The sequence below is a fragment of the Prosopis cineraria genome, unplaced genomic scaffold (assembly GCF_029017545.1).
Source record: "Prosopis cineraria cultivar Desert tree isolate PC_DT_omini unplaced genomic scaffold, ASM2901754v1 PC3, whole genome shotgun sequence".
Lineage (NCBI taxonomy): Eukaryota > Viridiplantae > Streptophyta > Magnoliopsida > Fabales > Fabaceae > Prosopis > Prosopis cineraria.
The window spans coordinates 9,243,367-9,255,901 of record NW_026555334.1 but is presented as its reverse complement, the minus strand read 5'-3'; the positions used below and the strand labels follow the sequence as shown (position 1 = coordinate 9,255,901).

Genomic DNA, 12,535 nt, shown 5'->3' with positions numbered 1-12,535 from the left:
AGCCTTATGGGTACTTTTACATGAGTCAAGAATAAATCTTGAATATTAAGAAATGATGAAGTGTTAGTGGAAAATAGCTTAAAAATGGATATTGATGTTTTGTATGGTAAATGCTTGTAGAGTAACTACTATTAGCATCATTCAAACTTCTTGGAAGCTTTGGGAGTGAGTAATTGAGGGTGAAACCTTTGACCTTTCAAAGGTTTGAGGTAACTAGGAGAATTCTATCTTATACTTATGTTTAGTAGTTTATTGATTTATGATTGATCATTGAAATGTGTAAATTAAAAAGAAATGCAAGTGTGGCTTGATTTGTTAGAAAATTCACTAGATCAAATTTGTAAGTTTTATGCCTTGTGATGTAAAATTTCTTGAGAACATTATCAATGGATTTTCATATTATATTTATTGGGAGTTCAATGATTTTGCGAATTGAGAAGTAACATGAATCTTTGTTTATGAGAAGTTCTATGATGTTTAAAATAATGGAGTTCAATGATTTTAAAAGTGTAGAGTACAATAATTGTGAAGTTAGAGTTCAATGACTTATTTGGTTTAAAGTCCATGAAAGTGTGTTTAAGAAATCTAATGATTTTTGTAATGATAAAGTTCAACGAAAATTTAATTTAGGAATATTTCATGTGATATGGTACATTGCACTAGTTAGTCTTAATGATTTGTACGTGGTCAAATTAGTGTCGGTGGCTATTGGTCTTTGGTATTTGATTTGGATATTTGATTCTGTAAAAATTATTGTAAAAGTGTAAGTTTTGGAAAGGGTTTTCAATTTTTGTTTTAAAAATAATTTGAGTTTGAGACCAATACCATTAGTTAGAGTTCAGAAAGAGCTTTCTGTAGACACCAAGTTCAAGTCATTCGAACGTCGGACAGAAATTTGGGACGCGTTGGAAATTGGCCCTAATACTGTCAATTGGATAGCAGAATTTACTGTCAAAATTCGTACAATTACACTATAGTGTATGGTGCCACGAGTTGCAGCGCGTGTTTTAGAGGCAAACATGCTGCGGGACATGTTCAATGAGCCACAGTGCACGCCTTAAAATTTTTCAGAAATTCTCTTATTTCAAATTTTTAAACAAATGCACTTACTTATGTAATGATCCTATGCTTTCACATATTTGTGAACTCTGATTTGTCTAGCTATGAGACTTTGAAAATAATTTTAGTTTTTTGTAAACTTGGGGTTCCCATTTTGCTAACCATTGAAAATTTTGTATTTTGATAATTACTATAATCCCATCCCCTACTTACTTGGGGTTTGGTTTTAATTATGGGATTAGAAGAAGGAGAAAATTACAAAAGGAATAATACAAAGATCAAAAAAGAAATTGACTCCTCTACATATAATATAGAGTAATTAATAAATCATGAGTCACAATGCATGAGTATTCACATATTCATTCAACTGCAGAAAAAAATTCAGCAGCATAACGGCATAGAAAAAGTATTTCTCAAGTTCAAACCCTCTTTTTAAACTTGATATCTCACTCAACAAATTAATTTCAACCATAAACAATCCCAATAGCTACAAAATTCTTACAAAATAACATTTTCAAATCAACTATAATCATTATAAAGTTATATCTAAAGTTTGTTCAAAAATCACGGAAAAAAAAAGAAAAACACCATAAATATCATTTTCAATCATTGTTTTTTTTTTATCTTATTGATCATTCTAAGTCCTACATTAGCAATCTCAAGCTAAGAAAACATCATTCTTTAGTAAATATCAAAATCTCAACAAAATAACAATAATTTTTAAAGGAACTGTGCATAAGTTTTGGTTACCTAAATCAACCCCAATTGTAATGAAATTTGATACACTAGTACATTTTAATATGTAATTTTGAATGATAAAACTACTCTGATCAAACAAGAGACATAATTTAAATTAAATATTATTCAAATAAATCATTCAAAATTTGTAGAAAAATAAAATTACAATAAATATCCCATCTTGATTACTCATTTTTATCCTAACAATTATCTTAAGGCTACCTATATCATCTATTAGCATTCTCAAGTTAGTAACACATAAAACATTAACAATTTTCAACACCTCACAATATCAAAATGGGTAACGAATGAGCAAAAACTTACACAAGAAAAATCAACTAATAAAACACTCTACAACATTAAATAAATCATTCCCATAACCTAAAAATCTAAGGATATTGGAAGAAAATGAATAAAAAAAAAGAAATCACACCTTAGATTAAACAGGATTGAAACCCAAAAAGGAAGAAACCCAGATGATGAATCACGGTGAACGACAGAGTAGGAGGCAGTGGTGTCACGTTGGAGTAGTCCACAGTTGTTGACGATAGAAATGGAGAACGATTGTGGGAGTTTTATTGAAAGATGATCAGGCACGAACTGAAAAATTAACCAAAATAGGTTATTAAAAGGAAATTAATGAGGGGTGGGTGTTTGAAACACCTATCATATATTGTGAAGGTTTTAAGTAACGGGTGTTTTAAACACCAATCATTTAAAGTTTAAATTTTTTTTATTTTTTGTTATTAGAAATCTAAAACATTAGCAAGCTTTAAATGACAGGTGTTTAAACACCCATCATATATTATTTTTTTTTGAAAAATTGGCTTTTAAACTTTAAATAATGGGTTTTTAAAAGAACTGTCATTAATTATTTATTTCTTGATTATCACCCACCTCTCTCATATATGAAATATTTTCTTTTAACCATAATTTTTTTTGGCATTTTATATACAAATTTTTGTGGTAACGTTTTGTGAACCGACATGTTTTGTCCATCTTTTACAATGTTTTTCAAAAGGTTAATATTTCATGCTTCCGTATAGTTTATAACTGTAATTTTTTTATTTTAAATAATTTTTATTTATTTAATGGTAAAAACTTGGGATACCATTTAAAAAAAATTTAAATATTAGATAATTTTAATCAATTGTTTAATTTGGATTTAAAATTTGTTGATAAAATCATCAGCTTTCGCATCCATCATTTATAAAATTTTCTAATACTTAAATTTTTTTTCAAATGAGATCCCAAATTTTCATCATTAAATAAATAAACATTATTCAAATAAGACTAAATTAGAGTTATATAGTATATGGAAGCATGAGATGTCAATCGTTTTGAAAACATTGCAAAAAAAAAAGAGGGTAAAAAAAAACATCATTTCACAAAATTCTGAATCATTTGTCACGATCAACGATTCTTCACATAAATAGTAGGGTTAATTTGATCTGAATTTCAAAATTTAGGGTCTAAGATGCTACTCACTCAATAATTTATGTTTATAGTGCTTATTAACAAATGACACATCAACAAGAGATTGCCACACCAACATTTGACAGGGCCTTACAAAGTGAACAATAATGGCAATATCTAAGTTAATGGTGCGTAATTTGTTCTAAATTTAAAAGTTTAAAATTCAATTTGCTTATTTTAGAGTTCAGAGTTCAGGGTTCAAAATACCCATCAGCCCAAGAAAAAAATCATAATGCTTCTTTGTGATAATTATTAAAGAATAATATATTTATTTTAATATCACAATTAGCAATTTTATACCATTAAATCAAATAAATAATTAAATAAATAAATGAAATTCAATATGGTGAAATGTAATGAGAAAGCAAATAGAGAGGATCCAAATCAAGGACAGAGAGTTAGTCAAAAGATCTGAGGTAGAGGAAGTATATATATGAAATGATTTTTTCCTTTTTATTCAAAAAATGAAAACTTCAAAAAAATTAATGGATATCAATTTCAAAGAATTTTTTTTTTCAAAAAATGAAAGGTGAATGTGCAACCTATAGTTAAAAGAATATATGCAAAACGCACAATAAAATTCAAAGGAAAATTACACACGTTGTAAAATGGCAGGGATGCACTGGAACGAAAAAATTTCTATTTCTAGAATTTTAATTTATACATAATAATAAATTCTGAAAAATAATTTGATGTTTGTATTTTTAACATGTACTCCTTCCGCTAAAAATATAAAGTATTTTCAGTATTTTAAAATGTAAGTAATATATTTTTTCAAAAAGGATCATAATAAATAAATTACTTTATACTTATTTTAAAGTAAAACATTCTATTAAATAAAGATAAATATTAAAAAATAATATTAGTTTAAAGATAATTAACTATTTTATTAAGATAAAATTTGATTAAAAATATTTTATATTTTTTAATAAAAAAATAAAAGATAATAAATTATACAATAAAATAAATCATTCAATTCTTGAAGATATACATGGAAAAGCATTACTTGAGAAATGACAATGCTCAGATTCTCAAGTGATTAATGTCATGGCTACCAATGACGGGATAGTTTGGTAAATATAAAAAATAAATCGTTTGTTTTTTCAGTATGTAATAGAGTAATATATCATTGAAAAAAGTTTTTACTTAAAAATTTTAATCTTCTACTCTTTTTTAGCTTTTTTTTAAATGAGGTTTTGCACTCATTAAAATCTTCTCTCCTCTTTATTTTTTTATATTATAACTGAGAGCTAATATCTTGTAAAATCTAATTCTGTGTAAAGACTTATATGATTTATCACATTTTATTAATTTTTTTCAAAATCATCATTTGTATAAATTTAAAATAGTTTTGTAATACAAACAAATTAAATCCTGATTTTTTCAAAAAAATATTGCTATTAAAGTTAAGAATATCTAATATTTTAATTTTTTTAAAAAAAGCTATTAAATTTTGCTTTAATATCTCACAACTAATTAAATAATGGTTCTAACTCAATACCACTTTGAACATGAAAACATGCCCAAATTCTAGTAACTTAGAATAAGACAAAATATCAATGAAAGACTTTTGAAAGAATTTAATATCTGATGAGAACCTGAACGGACGAGATACTTGTTAAAATAAAAACTTCACTTATTAATTGTTAATATTTACTTATTTAAATTGCTTCTAAGATCTTTCATTGATATTCTTCCTTAAAATAATGTAACTCACTTAAACTTTCATCCATAAAAAAAAGAGTTATTCTAGAAATTTAAAAATATTAATTAACTTTAACTAAGTTTCTTAATTTTTAATTATAAATAAAGTTATTAACACGTGGTTTTAATAACCAACAAAAGGAGCAATTGATTAATCAAACTAGTCAGGAGAGCTCTCCATCAAAATCCAAACCCATTGATCATTAATTTCAGAGCTCATAATACAAGCGAGGCTCATTGGGCTATCCGATCGAGCTTTTTCTCTTTTAGAGCTTCGGCTTTGAAAATTAAGGTATGTTATATAAAATGGCTTCTAAACTTAGCTTGTTTAAGCTTGAAAAACAAGCTTGAGCTCAAACTATCTTTTTAAACCTGTATCTATTTTTATTCTTGAAAAATAAAATATTTTAAATTTTTAGATTAAATCTAACTTTTAGAATGTGTTTGTATTTCAAAGTTAGGATTTAAATTACTTATTTTAAATTTTTTAATATTAGAATTTATATTTTAGATCTTGAATATATAATGTTATAATATGAAAAATTAAATTTTACAAATCTAAAAATGTTTAAAATAAAAATAAATAAAAAGGAGCTTGAGGACTCGCCCTAGACCTGATCAATAATGAATAATGATTGAATTTGAAGAATTGATTGATTTTAAAATAACCAGACTTTTAGACTTTACTCATATGAGCCAAGCTTATAAGAATCAGATTTAAATGGAGTAAGCCCGGCCATCTATCCTAATCGATTCCACTTCTTTATTTCGCGGTTTGCTTGGAATAAGGTCGTGGAAATATCCAAAAGAGCAAGAGACATATTAGGAATTGTTTTATAGGCCTAAACAATATCAACCAGCAATAGCACAACCAAGGGACTAATATATAGTTTGTCTTCTCACATTGTTGTGCCGTCTTCTTGTGTAAATATGTAGTTTAATCAGTGCTAAACTTATTGTTCAAATACATAAAATATGTTATAAGTAGGCTGTATATATCAACATTTGGCACTCTCACAAATCAAACTAACTTACCCAGAAAGTAGGAACTCTATATTACATGTTGCAAACAAATGCAGAGGTTGTTACCTCATGATTTGAGAACTAGGTAGCCATGAAACCAACATCGGAAGACAACAAAGAAGAGACAGCGATGAGGAAATTTTGATGACATGGGAGGACTTGTGGGTGAGTGTTGGAAGTTTGAAGCAAAGGAAAGCAATACTGAAGAGTGTCACAGCGTTTGCCAAGCCAGGACAGCTTTTGGCTATAATGGGTTCCTCAGGCAGTGGCAAAACTACACTCCTTGATGCTTTAGCAGGTTTTATACTTTTCTGATGCAAGCATCTATTTTTATATATATATATATATATATATGAACCTCACATAGGAGAATATTAGGAGTTACTGTTATTTGTCTGTATTATATCCATTGTTATATATGAAGTTAGATCATATTTCGTTTTCTTTTGATTATCGGAATGACTATTACCATGAAGCTCAATTCTCTTCGTTAAATTCTTTATATTAAGTACACTTGAAAATAGTCTATTTTACCAAAATAACTTAGGTCATTTAATTAGACATACATTCCAACATTTATATATTCCTAATCTATTTTCTAAATACTAGATGAAGGACTTCTTGTTTTTGCATCCCTAGATCGAATGATTCTTGATACCATGTTAAATTTTTTATATTAAATATGTTTGAGGATAGTCCATTGTACTAAAATAGCTTAAGTTATTTGTTAGAAGCATCCCAAATTTTATGCATTCCCAATCTACTTCTAATTATCTCTAATTTTAGAGTAGTTTGATAGCTAAATAACCAGTTTACTTGGCTAACACATGCTTCTAATTATTTATAGGAAGATTAGCTAGGTTCAAACTCAAAGCAGACATGGAAGATTCTTATCAATGGCCACGAATAATCACTAGCTTATGGAACATCCGTAGGAGAAAATTCCAAAGGCTATTTCCAATAGAGCTTTCACTAATCTCTCACACCCTCATCATTGAAAATCACAGGCATATGTCACTCAAGATGATGCTCTCTTGTCAACTTTAATAGCCAGAGAAGCTTTATGCTACTCATGTCTGCTCCAACTTCATGATTCCATGTCCATAAAAGAGAAGAAAGAGAGAGCAGACTCCACACTTAGACAAATGGGTCTCCGAGATGATATTCACAGGAGGATTGGAGGTTGGACTTCTAAAGGCCTTAGTGGTGGACAAATTAAAGAGGAGACTTAGCATATGCATGGAGATTCTATCTCATCCCAGACTTCTATTCCTTGATGAGCCAACTCGTGGGCTTGATAGTGCATCTTCTTATTATGTTATGAGCAGAATTGCAAGCTTGAATCTAAAGGATGGCAGTTAAAGGACTATTGTAGCAGCTATCCATCATCCTAGTAGTGAAATTTTTCAACTATTCCACAATCTGTGTCTTTTTTCTTCTAGTGAAACTGTATATTTTGGCCCTGCTTTGGCTACAAATGAGGTTATAAAGTAGAGATATATATACTCCTTGTCTTTATTATAAGATGCCTTTTAAAAGAATTCTTTAGTTCTTAATATAAGGTACTTGATAGGATATTAATTACTTTTTTTTAATATTATCCCTATTTAAATTCATTAACTATGAGAAAAAATATAATGCGAGTTTGAAGATTTTTCATTTAAATAAGGGTGAAAGTGAGAGTTTTTCTATTTTTAGACATAGGTAATAATTTAACTACATCTCTTTGGTTCTAATTAAATTGTTAGAGGTGCTTTGTAATAAGAATGGATGGGAGTATCCTCATTTGTAACATTAAAAGTTTCCAAATAAAATGAAAAAAAGGGTCAAAAACTCAATTGCAGCTGACCAAAAAAAAGCCTTATTTGATTATGACTGTAGTTTTTTTTTGCTTCAAATGGTTTTCTTTGCCCAAGTCTGTACAATCCCTCTGATCATTTTTTAAGGATCATAAACAAAGATTTTGACGAGGTAGAAGTTAGTAGAATCTCAGTCTTCCTAAAATTTACAGTTAAACCTAGGACACTTTAGTGTTGTCTACCCTGTAAAAGTTTATTGTTTTTAGGAAAGTTGGAGAAGGCTTTGGTAAAGAAGTAACTACAGAAGAAGCAATCAATATCCTTATGAAGTCCTATATGTCGTCCAAAATGAAAAAAAAAATCAGAAAGAAGTGGAAGAAATAATTGACAATATAAGTTCAATGTCACATATGTACCTTTGAGACTAATACAAGACATACTAACTTTTGAATCAATTTCAGGATTCTCATGTAATAGAAAAGAAGAGAATCCATGTTGGATTCTTTACCCAACGTCTCATTCTTATAAGAAGATCTTCCCTTCATGTGTTTCGTAATTTAAGCAATTACTGGTTGTGCCAAATTGTTCATGCTGCAATAGCTTTTTGTCTGGGTACTATTTTCTACAATATTGGCTTAAGTAATGGATCAATTCAGGTATGAGGAAAATAAAGCAAGAAAAATTATGTGTGTCTTCACAAATTTGATCAATGGTATTAATATCATCTAGTGCAAATAATATTACAGGCTAGAGGGTCACTGCTTGCTTTCTTTATTTTAGTCCTTACTTTCATGACTCTCATTGGTTGACTGCCTCCACTTTTGGAAGAAATGAAGGAAAAAAGTTCCTCTCATTGTGTCTTACTATTCAAAGCTTATTAGACTTTTGACATTAATCACACCTGAGGCTTGCCGGTTACTCCAAAATGCTTAAAAGACACTTGGATAGTTGTGATTGATCATCTAGTTGCTTGAAGTAGGACTTCATTGTACATCTGATGCTAGTTATATCAACAGAGATAATTGTCCTGTTGTATGTTTTTCAACTCAATTTGCCATGCTGAAAGCCTCTCCTTTTTCATCAAGCCAGGTATTCAAACGAGAGGGGTTGAATGGGCATTATGATGTTACTGCTTTTCTCATTGGCAACACATTATCTATTATACCCTACTACTGATGTCTTTGATACCTGCCTTTATGGTTTACTATCTCTATAGGCTGCACAAAGGACTTGGATACTTTCTGTATTTAGTTTGTGTGCTATTTGCCACAGTTATTTCTATTGAGAGCTTCATCTTGTTGTTGGGGGTATCTTCCCTAATTTCATAATGGGGATGATCATTGCTCATGGGATTCAAGGAATCATGATATTGATTGGTGGATTCTACATATTGCCCCATGACCTTCCCAAGCCTATTTAGAGATACCCTTTGTGTTATGTTTCATTCCACAAGTATGCCTTCCAAGGATTGTTCAACAATGAATTTGAAGGTTTAACAATTGAAGTTGATGATCAAGATAGAAGTAGACTTATGAGTATGAGTGGTAGGGAAATTCTTAAAAATGCTTGGCAAGTTGAAATGGGTCATTCTAAGTGGGTTGATCTTGTTATCTTATTTGGAATGATTTTGCTTTATAGATTTCTTTTCTTGGTCATTACTAAGAGCAAAGAGAAGGCCCATAGACAAGCGGCTAGTTAATGGCAAAAATGTTTCTTAAATTATTATGTACACTATCATCTCAAAGAAAAACAAACACTTCAAGTTCCAATTAGTGACATTGAGTATGTGTTTGTTTTTCTATTGAGACGCAATACATACTCTTCAGCATCAAGTTATTGTGTTACATTCTACCAAGCTAATGTTATGTCAATGTAATCGTCTCACTAAAACAAGGAGGACCAGATGGAACATGAACATGTATTAATCACATTATGTGTAATTTTCCATGTATCATCAATTGTGTTGGTGAATTATGATAAAAAAGCCCTTTCAATAGAATGTATTAAAGTATATTTTTATTCCTGAACTTTTTTTGAGGAATATTAGGAAACCTATATTGATAAGTGGAACAATTTTTTCCTTTAACTATATTTTTGAGGAGCAAAAAGCTTCTTCTATTAATCAGTTGTTAACTTCGCCCTTTTTTGTTGACATGATATGTGCATAGGACTCACGCACAGTAACATGTAAGATTTTGATCATATTTTTTTGTGCTAATTTGCTCTTGAATTCTTTTTTCAAGAGTGTTAGGCATCTTAAAGCCTTGTTTTATAAGTGCTAAGTATTTTAAAATCTTGTTAAAATAAAATTTAATAAATATTGCTAAAATGTTAAATATTTTCATATTTAATAATTTAAATATTATTATTTATAAATATTCATCTAAAATTTATAAATTATTCCTTTAAAATAATTTATAAATATTTTTTTTGACAATGCCCATATCGTTGTACCTTTTGTATGGGTGGAAATTTACCTATTTTTTAATATTGATTAAGTTCCTTAAATTTTTAGGTCATTCTCTGCAATTTTTTTGGTTAATTAATGATCTTCTTTTAAAATATGATGCCTTCCAAATATAATACTCTCAATCCACTATAGTGTTAGGAGTAAAATCGAAAACATGCATGATAGATTAAGACCAATAATATACTAACAAAAATATTTATTTAAAAAATATCACATTTCTTATTAATGTGCTAAAAAAAATTATTTAACAAGAAAATAATGGAGAGGCGTGGAGAAAAAAATCCTTTCAAAAATTTGAAGACTCATTTCTTTCATTTTTAATACAAAATTAAAAAATATCAAAAATATTAAAATATTAAATTTGATGGTGTGATATTTTGAAAAAAGATTGTTCATCAATAAAAAAATTATAAAAAATGATTCAAAACACCAGAAAAAAAAAGGTAAAAACTAGGAACGTGAAAAAAAAAGATGATGTAAGTACTTATAACAAAAATCAAGAAAAATGTTTGGAATCTAAAGTTTTTTTTTTTTTTTTTTGGCAAGGTTTGCATGTTTGGCCCCGCACTGATTTAATTTTGGAAAAGGACGGATGACAAGGAGAGAGGGCTCTCTCTTTCTCTGAAACGGCAAATCAATCCTTTCCGTGCTGCCTTGGATCGTCTTCATCTCGCCTGTGCTCATTGATTGCCGTTGTCGCTACCGTTGTCGTCTCTTTGCCGTGGGTTCTGCTTCTATCACCTTTTATTCTGTTTTACGAGATTCACGGAGAGATACTGTTGTTAAGTCGGTGAGGTTTTCCCCTTTAAAATTCTTGAATTTTTTTCTTTTTAAAAAAATAAAATTAAACACTTTTATATTTTTATTAAAGATTATCTAATTTTAGAATTAATTACATAATTTTTACAACTAAAAATTTTATATAATTAAGTTTCATTTTCTAAATAACTTTTTTATATAAAAATTTTTCATAAAAAACAATAAAAATGTAAACATCGAATATTAAATCAACTCTTTTTTTTTTGCCGAAGGTATTAAATTAATTTTTCTACAAGTATAAGTTATAAAAAGTATTTTTGCTTTGAAAAAAAATTATTTGTTAATAATTTTAACTTTCAAGGAGTAATATATTTAATTAATTAAATTATAAGCACTTGATTCATTTAAAATACATTACAAGGATCCAATTCAAAATCCATGAAAACTAGAAAAACTTGTAAATAATTTTTTTATTTAATTAAGCATAAATGATTTTTTCTATTTGAATTGAAATTTTTAGATTTAGGAGCGTAATTATCAATGAAATTAATGTATAGAAATTAGAATAATATTTATAATTTGTTGTGGGGTCAGAATGTAAATATAACAAATTTAAATTTATAAATATGGGTTGTAGTTATTGGCTTGAGGGTAACCTGGAAAAGATTCATATTCTCCCTTTTAGAAACATTCAAAAAACACTCATTTATGAATCAAAGGTTGAATCAAAACAAAAGATTCAAGTACACTTTCATGTTCCATCTCTTATATCTAATAATTGATATTTGGATCTTATGGGTTTTATGGATTTTATTTTTGAACTTAATACATGTATTTGGATATTCAAATTCCTCACAATAACATTAAAAGTAAAATATATTGACCTCCCATCTATTTTAAGATATCTTTTTTCTATTCTAAAACCTATACAAACAGAGGTAGAACTAAATTATGAAGTGTGGGGGCCAAATTTTCAAAAAAATAATACATCGTTGATTTTATTTTTTTAAATATTTATCATAATTAATATTTTTAAAATAAATCTATTACTTAAAAATTGTTGGATAATAATTTTTTTTATCTATATAATATTTGAAAGAAAAACTATGCAAATAGAAACTGTATATCTAATGTATATCTGTATCCCTTCAACCCTCCATCAAATGTTAGTAAAAAGAAATATGTTATTAAATTATATATATTTAATATCGATAAAATTAAAAACTTATTAATTTTTTTACAGAAAATTAATAATTTTTTAAAAATTTTAATTTCATTAAAATAATATTAAAATGATTTATAAGTAGGATTGGAAAGAAAATAAATTTGTGTTAAAAAAATATAATATACTCCTTCCGTTTAGCATACTATAAGACACTTTAACTAATTTACATTTTTGTGATGCAAAGGCAGGACATTAGCTAAAATTTTAAAAAATAAATAAATTAAAAATGTTTCATAATTATGAATGAATTGAGTGTTACTCTTGTAAAAGAATTATAAAAAT

The 12,535-nt window shown here is 27.9% G+C and overlaps 1 pseudogene; it reads left to right on the top strand.

The window, feature by feature from the left end:
- Window positions 1-6,144: 6,144 nt before the first annotated feature.
- LOC129305362 (ABC transporter G family member 1-like) lies at window positions 6,145-9,498 on the top strand (annotated as a pseudogene).
- The last annotated feature ends 3,037 nt before the right edge of the window (window positions 9,499-12,535 follow it).